The following is a 16,770-nucleotide window of genomic DNA, read 5'->3' as shown; positions in this document are numbered from 1 at the left end:
ATCACCTAATTAAACTGACATCAATGTGCAAAGGACTTGATACTGATTGGTTTAAGATGCAGTCCTCTTTCTACAATCATGAATGCTACTATAAACAGGATTATGTCAGTTTGGTATCTCAACCTTTAAGCCCCTTTTACACTAGGAGTGGTGCAATAGGCACCCAACAAGTCGCACTGTACGATACACATGCGTTGTGACCGAATCAGTGAGGCATACTTTCAATCGAAGGTTTGCCTCAGTTCTGAGGTTACCAATGCAACTCTTGAGGTGCCACAAAGAGACCTGCCCCACCACGTTCAGTGTGATATCCCCATAGGGCTATCACTTCTGCGACAGGATGCAGCAGTTTTGAGCGACGCAGCAAGACAGACCGCCCCAAGTATAAAAGGGGCCTTAGGGATCATTCCCAACATAAAAGCACAAAGGAATTCATGTATTTTTCTGTGAAATTCTGTGAGTTTTTCCACTATTTGTGGTTCAATGCAATTGCATGCATGCAAAATCAGACAAGAATGATTACAATAGTTTTGATGAAATGCAGTTATTTTATCAAATTGCAGAAGGATCAATAACATTTTATTTTTGTTTTAAAGTCATACTATTTAAAATGAAGAATTTCAACAGAAGTTATTACTTTGAACAATGATATTCTGTCAATACACTTGGGCCTTGATTCACTAACCGGCACTAAGCCAGTTAGTGTGCCTTATCTGAGGTTAGTGTGCCTTATCTGAGGTTAGTGCGCCTCAAAGTAGCTTTGTGCACACTAAAAGATACACTTTGTGCACCGCGCACAGCGTAATGCGCTGATCTTTGTGTGTGGTGCGACAATAATGTCGCATCCACTATACTGTATATGATGCGACCATAAGGTCGCATAGGATGCGACGATAATGGTGCACTGATGCGCCGTTTAGGTCGCATCCTATGCGACATTAAGGTCGCATCATGTACAGTGTAGCGGGTGCGATGTTAACGTCGCACCGCGCGCAAAGATCGGCGTATCACGCTGTGCGCGGAGCAGTGCGCGATTTAGCTTTGTGCATCTTTTAGTGTGCACAAAGCTACTTAAGGGGCACTAAGTTCAGATAAGGCACACTAACCTCAGATAAGGTTAGCGCTGTAGTTTGTGCCCACTAAGTGATAAGGCACACTAACCAGCTTAGCGCCAGTTAGTGAATCAAGGCCTTGATGGTTTCCCCAGGGTAGCCTTTGCTTGGTCTACTGGATGACACTACCCCCGGTAAGCATCCTCAATATCTGGTGAGAAATTTATGTTTCTATGCGCGAAAAGAGATATTTCATACAGGAAGTCAGATAAGCCACCAACGATTAATTCATGGAAACATTTAATTATAGGTGCTTTGCCTTTGTATCGTCTCAAAAGTCAAAAGTCATAATTGCCCACAATGTTTTCAAAGGATCTGGGCCCCCTGGTATAACAATGTTGATGTGATTCCTTCTGGTCCTGAGGACTAGCTAGTTCTCATATAACTTGATGTTTGCACTTCGTATTGAGGCTATATGTAATGTTTCTGTGATAAGCGGTTATGAAGAGACACAATTGGAGATTCTTTTCCCTTTCTTCTTAGTTTGTCCATTACCTTTCATTCCTTCCTCACTTTATATCTTTGCCTTTTCTGCATCATTCTGGTTAGGTTGGTCCACGGTTTAATGCTGTTGTAGTAAAATTAATGGGCATCATTCAACACAAATTTACTTTGAGTACAATGTCTGTCTATGACATATAACACATCTATAATGTGCATTTTACTCTGATAAGTTGTATATTGTATTGTACGCAACACTGTACCTGTACCTAAAAAAATGGTTTTAGTTCCTTCGCTCCTGGAGCACATCTGATGTCTGCAAGCCTGTCTCAACCATTCTTTCCCCCAATAACTGAAACAAGAGATGACCAGTCTTACTCTTGCTGGTCTGAATTTGGATAACCACTAGATGTATGCAGCAATACATTAGATAAATGGCTTGATGTTTAGGAAAAGCTCATACTCTTGCCCTTTCCAGAGTCCGGAGGATTCTTTATCACCAAAGGTGATGTGAACTGGAAACTGATGCTTTAAAGTCTTGCTACCTAATGCCAATGATAACATGGAAACATTCTCTATTTCAGCCTGAGAAGGTTTCTCTTATTTCTCACAAGTCTCAAACAGGAACAGATGTGGGTTTATTGGAGAGCACCTGTGACTCTGTACCTTCTGTTTCTAAGTTAATTTGTGCTCAGTAAATAAACGCATATTGTGCCAGAATAGACACAATTTCCGTTCCTACATTATAAAATGAAAATAGATGATCCAATTATCTCATCTGCATGTCACTTAAACACAGTTTCATACCAGTGTTTTAGGGTCTTACATTTTTAGCAAGAACAACAACATTTTACAGGTGGCCTAGGCAGAATCTTAGCATCCTGAAAACTATAGGTTGCCCATTAACCCAATAAGCATAGTATTTTGTTCTGCTAAAAGGTCGCCCACTTATCAAACCTCCTATTAAAGTGGCACTACAGAGAAATTTAAGCTATTCGGATTTCCTTAGTGACATGTTTTTATTAGGAAGAGCAACGGACTGAGCTTTCAGTGGTCAGATAGGAGAGAGAGAGAGAGAGCTGTTATCACACAGTAACTGAACACAAAGTATGTCGCTTTCCTTGCCTTGGCGACATACGGATCTGTATCTGAGCTATAAATCCTGTCCAGATGACCTTTTTAAACAACAGCACGATATAATAAGTGTTGGTCTTCCTAATAGAAACACGCTACTAAGGAAATCCAAGTAGCCTACATTTCGCTGTACTGCCCCTTTAAATACAATACTATTTGTATATTGAAGTGTACGTAGTAAAAGTATGCTCTATGAGTTTTCCAACCAACCATAATCATAAATGGTTTAATTGGACATCTGCAGGCTGAAGGTCCTCAAAGGTCATAGGTAATCTTGGAAATCTGAGCCAGATAAATTAATGTGTATAATTTTACTCGGATGTCATTGACCTCTTCTCTAGCAATCCTCGAGGTGGGTTGCTTTCACCCAATGGGCTTGATTCACTAAACCGTGTTAAATATCACACCTTATTAAAGTTAGCACGCCTTATCAGAGTAGCATAGCGAGCGCTACGAACTTATGCCTGCTAATTGGCAATTGCACTCATCCTGCCCTGAGCACCTGCGGGCTCGTAGCCTTCGCTATGCTACTCTGATAAGGTGTGATATTTGAGTTATCACAGTTTAGTGAATCAAGCCCAAATTGTTATAGTGGGAACTCAAATTAAGTTCCTGCAGCAGGTGCAGGTCACGAATCCTCCCTTTTCTGGACTAGAATAAGCTGCTAAACCAGGAATGAAGCAATGCATGTGTGAGAAAATAGTTTCAAAACTGCTGCCTGAAACAAGAACAATCTTTTCAGGCTACAAAAGTATAAAGCATGTACTTAGCTTAAAGGGGAACTGAAGAGAGAGGTATATGGAGGCTGTCATGTTTATTTCCTTTTAATCAATACTAGTTGCCTGGCAGCCCTGCTGGTCTATTTCTCTGCAGTAGTATCTGATTAAAACCAGAAACAAGCATGCAGCTAGTCTTGTCAGATCAGACTTATAAGTCTAAACCACTGAAACACCTGATCTGCTGCATGCTTGTTCAGGGGCTATGGCTAATAGTATTAGAGGCAGAGGTCAGCAGGGATGCCAGGAAACTGGTATTGTCTAAAAGGAAATAAACATGACAGCCTCCATATACCTCTCTCTTCAGTTCCCCTTTAAGAAGTTGTTTACCATTAAACCAAGTGTCTTCCTAAGTTGAGAGTGCTAAGGAACTCTGACCGGTTAATCTTGTTACTGTTACGGGACATAGTGTTGTTTTGAAACCCTCCTATGCTACGATTTCCACCATCTAAAAAGCTAAGTACTAGAAGTATAATAATACACACACACACACACACACACACACACACACACACACACTTTTCACTTTGCCACTGTAATTACCAATTCTGTATTTTGTACCTTGGTATACACCATTGTCTGTCTGTATTATTATTATGATGTACCCCATGTTTGTTTCTTACTTTGTACAGCACCACTGAATACGTTGGTGCCCTATAAATTAATAATAATAACAACACACACACATTCATATACATAGGAGAGGGAACATTTTCCCAAAATCATGAAGGAATAAAAAAAAAAACTGTACAGTTTTCTTTCAAAAATCATCTCAACTCTCTCATACACTAACAGCATAACGGCTATGAAAAAACTGTTGGAAAAAAAGCATATATTTATTAGCAGCAGTAATGGTAATATCCAGTATTAAAATAAATGGGATGTTTTTCACAATTGTTGTCCTGAAATGGGATCTCATGTTTAGGCAAACAGACAAAGCACAGTTAACAGGTTGTGAATACTTTTATTCATTTGAAAATATGAATGAACTGCTCTGAACATTCTTAATAGAGTCATTCAACTGGTTTGATTAATAAAGCATTGCCATTATGAACTACAGACTGCTGGAGAAACTGACTTCCTCATGAATATTTAACACCACCTGACTTAGCTTTAAAAAGAAATAAAAAGACTCACAGAAGAGGAAAGATAAGAATTTGGCTCACTTACTATAGCTAAACATTAACATTATGGAAATAAAGAAACCCTATGTGTGTGTGAGTTCCTGCAATAATGTAAACCCATTAGCTTGGGGACTCTCAGTGTATTAACAGAAAGAGAGCTCCACACTCCAGCCATCCAGTAAGCTGCATAAGGGTTATTTATTTAAAACAATATTTATATTGAAAACAGGGAACACTAAGAGCCCCAATAGTGTAATTCGTACTGGACAAGGTGGCAATAAGTTTGTATTGCTAGATACTCACAAGTCAGGGTCACCAGCAGGCAACCACTGTAAAGGCAGGTGGGGAGATTGTCCTGACCCCACTCAGGATTAAGAAGTCGCTCTCTGTAGACAGGAAGAAAGGGTAGCAACCCTCCACCAAGGGTGGACTCAGAATTGTATACAATGAACAGAGGCGCCAAAAGTATAAGATTAGATTAAATGCTCTTAAAAACCAACTTAAATGGCAAAATTGAAGGAGGAAGTGGTGGTCTTACCTCCCTCAAGCAAACACGACAACGACTGCGATTCAGACAGTCAAACACATTTATTAGGAACTCCAAAAAGAAATGCAACGCGTTTCGCAGGTTCAACCCCGCTTCATCAGGCAATATAGGGAGGAGTATCAAACAATCTGCACAAGGATTCAAATTAAGCGCCTCATTTGAATCCTTGTGCAGATTGTTTGATACTCCTCCCTATATTGCCTGATGAAGCGGGGTTGAACCTGCGAAACGCGTTGCATTTCTTTTTGGAGTTCCTAATAAATGTGTTTGACTGTCTGAATCGCAGTCGTTGTCATGTCTGCTTGAGGGAGGTAAGACCACCACTTCCTCCTTCAATTTTGCCATTTAAGTTGGTTTTTAAGCTCATTTAATCTAATCTTATACTTTTGGCGCCTCTGTTCATTATATTGAAAATTGAATAGAAAAAATGCAAACAAAAATGACATACCGTAGTTAAAGCGGACCCAAACCAAACATTTTTTTAATTAAAAATATTTAGTTGCACCACTCTGACACATACAAAGATAAACAAACACTCCTTCAAGCTTATGATCATTTCAGTGCATGCTTTTCATTGCTAGGGTTATACTGGGGGCAGCCATTAGCAATTCCTCCATTGCCAGACACCATCTACCCCACCAGTTTGCCGGAAAAATCCCGGCAATTTGAAAAGAAGGGAGGGGTTCCTCCAATAAATGTAAAATATTTTATATTTGTCATCATGCAGCTGAAAAAAAGCTGCTATTTATTATTATAATTTAGAAAATAGATTTTATTCCTGAAATCTTGTATTTTTAATTTGGGTCCACTTTAATTTAAAGTGGAATATAACCCTGCATTTCAACTTTGCTCTAAAACATTATTTACAGCATATTATATGCAACCAGCATCTTTTGTTTTTACTAGGCCAGCATTGGAAGGGTTAAACACAGAGGTTTAAAGTTCCATGGAGAGATATGCAGAAGTTCAGATAGATACATTTAACTAAATAGAATGTAACAAGTGATAAATGTTACACACTCTTTGGCTGTCCTCCAGCTCCTTCTCAGTCAGAGAGAGTGAGTCACATTCCACACCTAGATACATTTACGTAAACAAAATGTATCTATGTAAGCTTCGGATGCGTCTGCAGTTCTCTCCAGGAACTTTAAAGCTCTGTGTAACCCTTCCAATGCTGGTCTAGTAAAAAAAAAAAAAATGCTGGTTGCATATAATATACTGTAAATAATGTTTTAGAGCAAAGTTGAAATGCAGGGTTATATTCCGCTTGAATATAGTATAATAAACAAGACTGTGTGTGTATAATAAACAAGAGTGTGTAAACAAGTCATTGTTATAAACATAGCTGTATCTTAACATCACCACTAGCATATCCCATTACTCTCCTCCTGTTAAATGAAGCAACACAGTATCTGAAAATGGTTCAGAGTCAGGAGCAGGGTTTTCCTCAAAATATTATTATTATGGATTTATATAGTCCCAGCATTGTCCATGGTGCTGCATATCTGCTTATACCCTCAGGTTATGTTAGTCTTCTAGTTATTGCATGAATAGCTAATGTTCACTAGTGCCTAAGAAAGAAGAGAGGAAAGGAATGACAATGGAGATAATAGAAAGAGAAAGGTAGTAGGAAGGGTTTGAGGGAAAAGAAAAGAGAAGTAAGAAAGAGACAAAGGAAGAGCAAGAGAGATGGAAAAAATGAGGGAGAGAGAATAGGAGCTCATACGGCAAACTCCATTCCTCTATCCACAGTACTCTACCTTCAGGGCTCTAGATGAAAAGAGGCATTGGACTAATTTTTCATAAGACTTATTTTTTAATTTACTATTCATTAACTCCTGCCAAGAAAACCAAGTGGACAGAGGCAACCAGAGTTATGTCAATATGGCTTTGGAACATGAGCACCCCCTCCCCCCCCCCCCCCCCCCAAAAAAAAGAAAAGCTCTGAATACACCCAGTAAGCTACTGGTGAAGAGCAGAAGACAAGTACGAGTAGAATAAGAGATAATCATGCTGATAGATTAAAGCAGAGAGGACATCCATCTGCCGAGTTATTCAGAGATATCGAAAGTACAATCAAATGCTTCCAGAAGCAATATACCATCTGAAATTGTAATGTGAAATATAGGATTTAAGAATTGGATGGAATCAAAATTTAAATGAAAAGGCTAAACAGTGGGATCTTGGGAATCCGTGAACTAAAATGGACCGGAACTGGTCATTTTACATTAAAAATGTACAGCAGATTTACTACTGTGGACAGGCAACTCATAAAAGAAATGGGTGTCAACATCAGTCCTTGGTTTAAATCCCCAAAAAATGACAAAATTATTTCACTCAGATTGCAAGGCGAACCATTCAACATTACTGTGAAGTTATGTTATGCTCTAGCAACTGAAGCTGATGAGAAGGAGGTAGAACAGTTTTACGATAATTTACAACAGCTTCTGGTTGCAACACCCAAGAAAGGCATTGCATACATCATAGGGGACTAGAATGCTAAAGCCGTCAGTGAAAAACAAACGACATTACATACAAGTTTGGTCTCTGAAAACAAAAATGAAGCATGGCTGGATTTTGCCTAATGATGTTGATCCAGGGATTTTATCTGATTGCCATCTGGAGTCGGGAAGGACTTTTTCCCTTTTGGGGCTAATTGGACCATGCCTTGTAAGGGTTTTTTCGCCTTCCTCTGGATCAACAGGGATATGTGAGGGAGGAGGCTGGAGTTGTACTTTGTACTGGTTGAACTCGATGGATGTATGTCTTTTTTCAGCCAAAATAACTATGTAACTATGTAAGTATGTAACTCATAGATTATAGCAAATTCTTTATTTTAACAGCACAAAAGAAGACTTTACAAGTCAACATCCCCAGATCACCAATATCACAATCAAATAGACTTCTCTGCAGGGGAAAGGGGAAGGGTATTAAACAAATAGCTAAAATGAGAACGGTGGAATGAAGGGGAAAGACATCTCTATAAAATGATTGGAAATATTGAGGGGACCTTCCATGGAAACATAGGAATGGTGAAAGATAAAAATTGAAGGAATCTGACAAAAGTAGATGATGTGAAGAAAAGGTGGCTATAACATGCAGAAAGGTCATACAAGAAAGACAGACAGTACTTATACCTGGACCAAATGTCATTGAGAGCGAAGTCAAATAGGCCTTAGAAGGCAATGCTAACAACAATGCTCCAGTGTAATCACTGAAAAGCTTGCATGAGGATACTGCTGGAGTGCTGCTAGTAATCTGCCAGCAAATATGAAAAGTTGAAGAATGGCCGATGGACAGGAAAAGGTCAGTTTACATTCCAATCCCAAAAATGGGCAATGAGTGTGTTCAAATTATAGAACAATTGCACTGCGCTCAAATGCTATCAAGATGATGCTGAATATTCTACAATAGACAATCATAATAGCAAGGGAGTTCCAGAAGAATGTCTACTTTTTTCTTGATCGATTACTCAAAAGCCTTTGACCGTGAAGATCATCATGACAGACTGTGGCAGATCCTCATAAAAATTGGGGTACCAGGTTATCTCATCTGCTTTGTGAGTAATCTCAACATAAACCAAGAAACAAGAGTTAGATCAGCGTATAGAATAACAAGTAGTTGGCTGCACAGAGCAGGAGACACGGGTTCTCATTTTCAAGATTTGTACCTATCCACTGACTGGAAACAAAGTTTTGATACTCCTATTTGTCAGTTTCTGTTAGTGTGGAGTGACTGTTTTACATGTGCTTAAATACAAACCAAACAAGCTTAAAGAGAACCCGAGGTGGGATTTTATTATATTAGTGGTGCAGAGGCTGGTTGTGCACACTATCACCAGCCTCTGTTTCCCTATGGTGTGCCCCCAGGACCCCCCTGCGATCTGCTGTCCCCTCCGCAGTGCTAGCGACACGCAGCGTGTCGCCAGCACAATGTTTACCTATGCGTGTCTGTCAGCGCCGCTCCCCCGCCTCCTCTGTGTCGGCGCTACCCGCCTGCGTCCCTTCCCTCCAATCAGCGATTGGTGATTGTGTGCACAACCAGCCTCTGTGCCCCACTAATATAATTAAATCCCACCTCGGGTTCTCTTTAAGTAATATTTACCGTGAATTTGTGCACTCTATGGCCCATATGCAATTCACTTTTTCACCTGAGTTTTCTCCTAAGAGATAATTTTTCATCTTCAATTTAAAATAACTTTCCAGCATTTATCAATTACATAAAGTACCAAAAAAGTGGTTAAAAAGTACTATCAAAATTATTCTAAGTATTTGCTTGCTTTCTGGAGGCTTAAAAGGCATTTTACTGACAAGTTTAAAAATATCACCTAGGAGAAAACTCTGGTGAAAAAGTGAATGGGATATGGGCCTATGTGTTTTATTTTTCTCACTAGTAGTGGAAATTACCTTTGGAAGGGAGCATGTCACAACCCCCTTCAGGCCAGGCACTACATTATTTCATTGACTCACCGCCTCAAGTAGAGTATTCTGGAAGGTGGTGTAGTATGTGCAGAGACTCACCCTCCCTCCTACTGGTCAATACAGAAGAGGACATGTTACAGGCTGCCACTAAACCTCCCTCTTGAAGAGTCTGACAGGGGTCAAGGTCAGGTTATTACTCCTGTACCAGAGTATGGGCAGTGTATGTGGCATAATCTATAGCTGCAGGCTCCAGACACTACAGGAGGGAACCTGGTTGGCTGCAATGAGGGAAAGGCACATACGGTAAACACTGGACTTTCAGCAATGAAATAAAGTACAGCTATTCTTTAGAGGCTTGAAACTATTTATTAACTTTTTGCAGTGGTGGGATATGTTTTTTTTTAATTCCTAGTGAGTGGTTTAATTTCTCAAAATCAGCTATCACAGATACACCTCGTTTCCATCTATGCGCTTCTGTCCGCTTCTGTCCGCTTTTCAGCAACATGTATCAATCTGTAACATTGATGTGCTGAAAAAAAGCGGATAGAAGCGGACAGATGGAAACAAGGCCTAATTTAAGGGAAGCAAAATCTCCTGGACAGAAATAAAAACAATGTCACTTTTCTCTTTGATATCCAAAAATAAAAACTGAAAGTGGACACTACTTTAATACAAACTGTCGACTAAATATCTCAAAGTATCCCTTTGCTTTGTTGTACAACTGTGAGGAATGTAGCAATTCTCCACAGATTTCTTCTTATTCTGGTTCTGCTAGATGATAGGAGAGATGGGACCTTGCAGTCATTTACCAGAGGCATCCTTTGGGGAACCAGAATGTACTATGAATTGATGCAGCCCAATTGGAATTCAAAGACTGCACAGAAACAATACAATTATCCTGTATGTTATCTTATGTTTTGTGACAACTCTCAGTGGTAAACTATGCAATAGGAACACAGCTTGTTCCCCTTTCTTTAATTGTATCACATTTCTTTACTACATCCCTTTGAAAAATGCATGTATTCATAGTTAGTACAAAAGTAATAAAACATTGAGGCAGCGCTCTATAAAACCTTTTGTAATATAGTTATAAACAGACCTACAGGATTAAACAATATGATGTAATAAAACTGTAAAACTATTGATTTCAAAGAGAAACTATATACTTTGTAATGTTATTTCACCATACATTTGAATGTAGAAACGTATTAATGTTTGCTATTTTTAAAGCCCATCTGTAGGAAAAAGATATTTTGGTTTTGAATACTCTCAATAGGGGTTACAACATTTTGTTGTATTTTTGCTGCTATAGAATTAACCATATAATGTCTGTAGAAGCTTTCAACTCATGGACCTATATTCTATATTTTAGGGAGGTACCTGTAAATACATTTCCAGGACAAATGCAGTATAAAGTGAATTATTTGGCTCCTCACAGGGTACTCATGGGTTTCTGCTCTGAAAGACAAGGGATGGACCAGAACTATATAATCATACAGAAGGAAGGAGGCAGGTTCAAAGGGCCAGCTACTGCTGTTGACTGGCAGCAAATCGACAGACAGGAAGTGGGAGTAGCTGAGGAATGGGATATCACAGAGACAAATGAACTGCATGTGTCAAAGTTTAGAGGAAACATACTTTAACAAAAAAAGCCATGTAAAATTCAAATACTCATTAAGGGCTTGTTCACATCTAGGGCGTTTTTGGCCTTTTTTCAAGTCACACCGCCCTCAAAACACTTGTGCAATGATTCCCTATGAGAGAGTTCACATCTGAGCTGTTCATTTCCGATCCGTTCAGCAAAGTGGTGCCTGTACCATTTTTGAGGAATTTTGCCTGACGTCAGGAAGTGAAAAATGGAATCGCTCTGCAAAAACGCTTACAAAAGCACTTTGCACAAAATCGTAGCGCGCAGTGGAGCGCCGGGAGGGGGAAAAAGCGCTCAATAAATAGAAAATCGTTGCCTTCAGCGATTTCCTTTTTAGATGTGAACAGAGCCTACATACAAGAAAAAAACATCAGAACAGTACATGCTGCATTTACAACAATGAAACGATGAAAAAACAGTGGCAAACAAAAGTTTATGTTAAAACGCAAGCTTTTATCTGCTCTCACGATCTTTAAACAGTGCTTTAGCAAAAGAGAAACTGAAGCGTGAGCTTGTTTTTGTTTTTCTTAGCATTTTAGTAAGGGGGCTTTTAGGAGCATTGTAGTCCCTTACACACTCCAATGAGTTCTGGGTCACCATGAGCTTGCTGGTTAGTCTGTACCTCTCGGTGTTACAAGCCCTACTCCATAGAGCGAAATTAATCCATGCCATGCACTGATGAGGATCAAACAATCTGAAACAGTCTGTATGCATGTTGGATTATTCTGGCTCTGTACAAATTAACAAGCTGACACATCATTGCATTCCAGCGGTTCTGGAGGTGTGTTTAGCTTCTAAGGGTACAATGGTTAATTTGCATATATTCAGCAGTGTTGCACTGGGAGACATCTCAAGCTCACTCCAACCTGAATTATCGCAAATTCTTTCTGTTTTAAGAAAGCAAACTTTTGTTTTTCTTAACCTTATTAGATGAGATTAATAAAATATTTAATTTAATTTTAATAAATATCCATATAAAACTCAATGGAAAATCTGATAATAAAGTGACTTGTGACTTATAAACAGTGTGGGTATAGGGATGGAGATATCTTGTATGATAACCCCAGCCGCAAGCTTCAACTAGGGATGTCTCCCTTTTCTCACACGCAATGGCTACATAAATATGGCTGCTGACAGAGCCCAAAGGCTAATGTTATGTGACTTATTAGTAGGATTATGAAATGTAATTTTTGCACTTTAGCACAGGCACTCTAAGCACTCAACACTTTCCCCCTGACAAAGTCCCCTTTGAGGGCATGAAACATGTGGAGTTGTGTGTGGGGTGGATGTGAAATTTATGTAGTCACTGATGACATAAGGGAGTTATCTCCAGTTGAAGCTTGGGTTATCGTACAAGATACCGCTCTCCCTATACACACTGTCTTCAAGTCAATATTATCAGCTTCTCCGCTGAGTCTTCTATTGATGTTTTATTAAAAGTTAGATTTTAAATATTTGATTGACTTCTTCCAATGAGGTTAACAAACTGTGTATTAAACCAGTGTTTTATTGATATGTACCCTTTTTAAAACCCTGTACTCGCAAAGTACCCCCTAGCACCGTACACATTATCACAAGTACCCCTTGACAAATATATATATTTAATCATAGTACATGATAATTGGTTCTAAACAATTTCCAAGCATTTAGGACCCATACACACTAGAAGCGCTTTTCTGAGAGTTTTGCGATTGATTCACGGTTTTTAAAATCGCTCCCATTCACTTTCATTAAAATCGCGGTGAAATCGTTGAAAAATTGCAGCAATTTTGCAGTCATGTATGAAAAACTCGTGGCGATTTTTCCCCGATTGTTCCTGCGATTTTAATAAAAGTGAATGGGAGCGATTAAAAAAAAAGCGAATCGCAAAACGGTCAGAAAAGCGCTTCTAGTGTGAATGGGCCCTCACTATTGCTTTTAAAGGGGTTCTCCGGGGGGTTGAAAATAAAAACAGACACTTACCTGGGACTTCTACCGGTCCCCTGTAGCAGTAATGGAACGATCCGCCGTTCCCTGCCGCCCGCCCCAGTCTAACGCGGCATCTCAGCTGACTGCGCAGGGGCAGTACAAAAAAAAATGTGCCTGCGCAGTAAGCTCCCAATGATGCAAATGGGAGCGCACATTATTTGTCTTGTTAGATGAACAATTGCCCGGTGCCGGCGTCGGGGAACGGGTGATCGGAGGAGGACGTCACGGGACATGACAGCTACAGGGGGCTGATAGACGCCCCAGGTAAGTGTCAGATTTTATTCCCCCCAGAGAACCCCTTTAACTAGCTAAAATACTAAATTTGGTGGTATTTAAATAAGATTTATCATCTTCTAAAACTCTAAATTGGTTGTTTTTAATTAAGTATATAAAGCCCAAGTACCCCCTGGAACCATCAGAAGTACCCCCTGGGGTACGTGTACCACATGTTGAGAACCTAGGTATTAAACTACAGCCATTTGTCCAGAAATCCTAAGCAAGATTAGCCTGTGATGTATTACCTTCAATGTGGCTATGCATTCACAACAGCAAATCTGGCTCATCTTTCCAATAGCTCTTTCAAGCAAAGGTTCGCATACACGTCCGATAAAGATCGTTCGTTACGAACGATTGGTGACATTTAGACAATATTCAAATTAGACCGAAAAGATCGTTCGTAATGAACGATTGTGTACACACGTGAACGATATAAGTATAAAGTACTAAACGACGAACGAGAAAAAAATGCGTGCGCAAACGGAAATGACGTTATGACAGGCAATAAGAACATGCGTACTACTCCACAGATAATCATTATCGGACGATCTTTGTACACACTGCAATGATTGAATGATTATCTTTCGAAAAAATCCGCCGGGTTGGATCGGCCGGATTGAACGATAACAGTCGTTATCGTCCAAAAAAATGATCGTTGGAAAATTTGGAACGCACGATTATTGGCCCGATTGTCGTTATCGTTTGTTTTCGAACGATCGTTATCGTACGTGTGTACTCAGTTTTAGACTTGGTAATTTCAAAGACTTGACAGTAACCCATTAGGCCACCAGTAAGATAAAAAAAAAATCCTTTTTTTAATTTATTTTTGTATCGGTTCCCAGGGAGACAAGTCATAGCACTGCATTACACCGTTTGCAGTCTAGTATGATTGACATTTTTAACCTATTTCCAGAGTAGTTTTACTACTCTGCCGGATCACCAAATGTGAATCAATGTACCAGCATTTGAGCTGAATCATTTCTCATAATTGTGTGAGTACATTTTATGCAATATCTCAGGGGCATAATACCATATTCTTATAAATCATATGCCACATTTGATCTGATGTAAGGGTTTGTGATTTTGTTTCCAATGGTGATGCACTGGATTTTTAGTACTATAGATCTGCTCCGGTAAATGATTATGCATTGAGGAATTGGGCCTTACAACAACAACAACAACTCTCCTCTTAAAACATAGTAGTCTCTGAGATCTGTAGCATAAACACAAAATGACATATGTGATGTAGCATAAGAGAGGCATAGAGAGATAACTGCTAAATTAAATCTGAATTATTGCTTTTTATGGTTTCCTTCTGTTTTAAGAAGGCAAATCACAACAAGCATTGCTCTTTTACTAGGAGGGCTTTTCGGGCCCTATACTTTGCTAGTGGTTTGGGTCACCCCCAGTTGCTTGGTTACTCTATTTCTTTTTGTTTAGAAGCCAATGTTTTCTGACAACCAGCAGGGCAAAATAACTGAAATATATGGTAAGAAATGAAATTGAAATATGGTACTGTACAGTATGAGGTGGTAATTTATAGGAATGTGTAAAAACAAGTAGGGCCAAATCTCTCCAACCACAGGTCCTGTGTATTTTCTGCATCCAATCAGTATGAATGCCGACTAGTCTTACGATGTATATATTGTCTGTATAGGTAATTATGGTGGTGCTTTATATAGTGATAAAGAAATAGACATTTTGTATTTTTCTGCATTTCATGGTCTGTTCACCAATCCACCTTCTTTATGTTTAGTAATGGTTTTCTGATTGGACCTGATTTTAATTAATTATTGAAGGGCTATGCTGGAAAAAATTCTTGATCAAATCACAAAATGTGATTGATTTAACAATCCTATTTTCACACCCCTACCTCCTGTTGGTAATATTAACTATTTATATGTACTTATTCTTTATAGGGAACCAATAGTGATCACAAAAGCAGTACTCCCTTGCCTCAGATGTAAGGGGAGGGGGAGGACGGTACTTGTGATCTGTCAGTTCCTTTCCCCTCTCCACTTTAGTATAGTACTGGTATCCCTTCCGGTAACTTAACTCCTGCTGTGCCCAACACAGCAACAGCATCCTTCTTTGTGGCATAAATCCTTCCCACCTTCCCATAATAATCTTATTGGTTAGAGGAGGGAAAATGAACTTAGCAGGAAGCGTTTAGCACTATATATTGGTCAGGTCTGACCCAGAGGATAGTGTTCCAGAGGTGTTACCAGTGAAATACTAACGAGGAAGAGGGAATGGGACTTACAGAACTAAGCACCTATCAATGGGAGCAGCTCTGTCCTCCCATTAAAGGTACAGTACAAGCACTTGCACATTTGGTGGACTATACCTGGCCAGGGTGGACAAATCACAAGTACAGTATCCAGGGCCCCTTAAAAATTGCAGCCGTCACTGAATAGAGGTAGCCACTATTTCCTGTGAGTGGCTCCGATACCTCCGTGTCTTGCAAAACGTTCTGCACACACTTGAGCCAATCATGAAGCCTCTCTTCAAAATGCACCAAATCATAATAAGCCACTTGCATCTGTAATTCGAGTGACTCTGACACCTCCACGGGCAGAACTTAGCACTCTACTCTCCACTCTCCTTAGTTTTGCAGCAAGTAGGCTGCAAAAAGTTAAAAAAAAAATCACAGTTTTCTTGTCCATAAAACATCATTCCCCAGTTTCCCTGGCACGTATTTGGTACATCTGCCACACACAGGAAGTTGAAGGGCATGCTGGGTTCTTTTTTTCTTCTTTATTTTCCCCTCAGACTTAACTAATGGAGCCTGATGCCTCTTTCACTCCCGTTTTCCCCTCCCACACCTCTGTTCCTCTCTGATTGGCCAATATTTCTCAATGCACTTTCTATTGCAGACCTGGGTGGGAGTGTCTGAAGACTGGGAGGGGGCGAGCAATGATACACAGACAGAGTAAGGGAGGAAATTATGTCAGGATTGGCTTCAAGATAGACCCAGACAAAATGGAAAATCCAAAAAAGGATTTTCTCTTTTTTTTACTATAGAAAAAATTACTAAAAATCAATATTTAGACAGTGCAAAACATATGTTATGCAAGTAGAGCAAGTAATTATATATTATATATGTGTGTTTTTTTCTGAGATAGTACGGCTGACAGCTCCACTATAAAACAGTAGTATAAGCAAATACAGGATCTTCTCAAAAAATTAGCATACTGTGATAAAGTTCATTATTTTCTGTAATGTACTGATAAACATTCGACTTTCATATATTTTAGATTCAAATACACACAACTGAAGTAGTTCAAGCCTTTTATTGTTTTAATATTTATGATTTTGGCATA

General features: G+C 39.3%; 1 protein-coding gene across 2 annotated transcripts in view; it reads right to left on the bottom strand.

Annotated features, from left to right (window-relative positions):
- The window catches only part of WASF1 (WASP family member 1), a 152,161-nt gene that overhangs the window by 27,597 nt on the left and 107,794 nt on the right, over positions 1-16,770 (bottom strand). The window lies entirely within an intron of this gene.

Source organism: Hyperolius riggenbachi, chromosome 4 (genome assembly GCF_040937935.1).
Source record: "Hyperolius riggenbachi isolate aHypRig1 chromosome 4, aHypRig1.pri, whole genome shotgun sequence".
NCBI lineage: Eukaryota > Metazoa > Chordata > Amphibia > Anura > Hyperoliidae > Hyperolius > Hyperolius riggenbachi.
The sequence above is the reverse complement of the archived record's forward strand: the minus strand, read 5'-3'. Positions and strand labels throughout refer to the sequence as shown.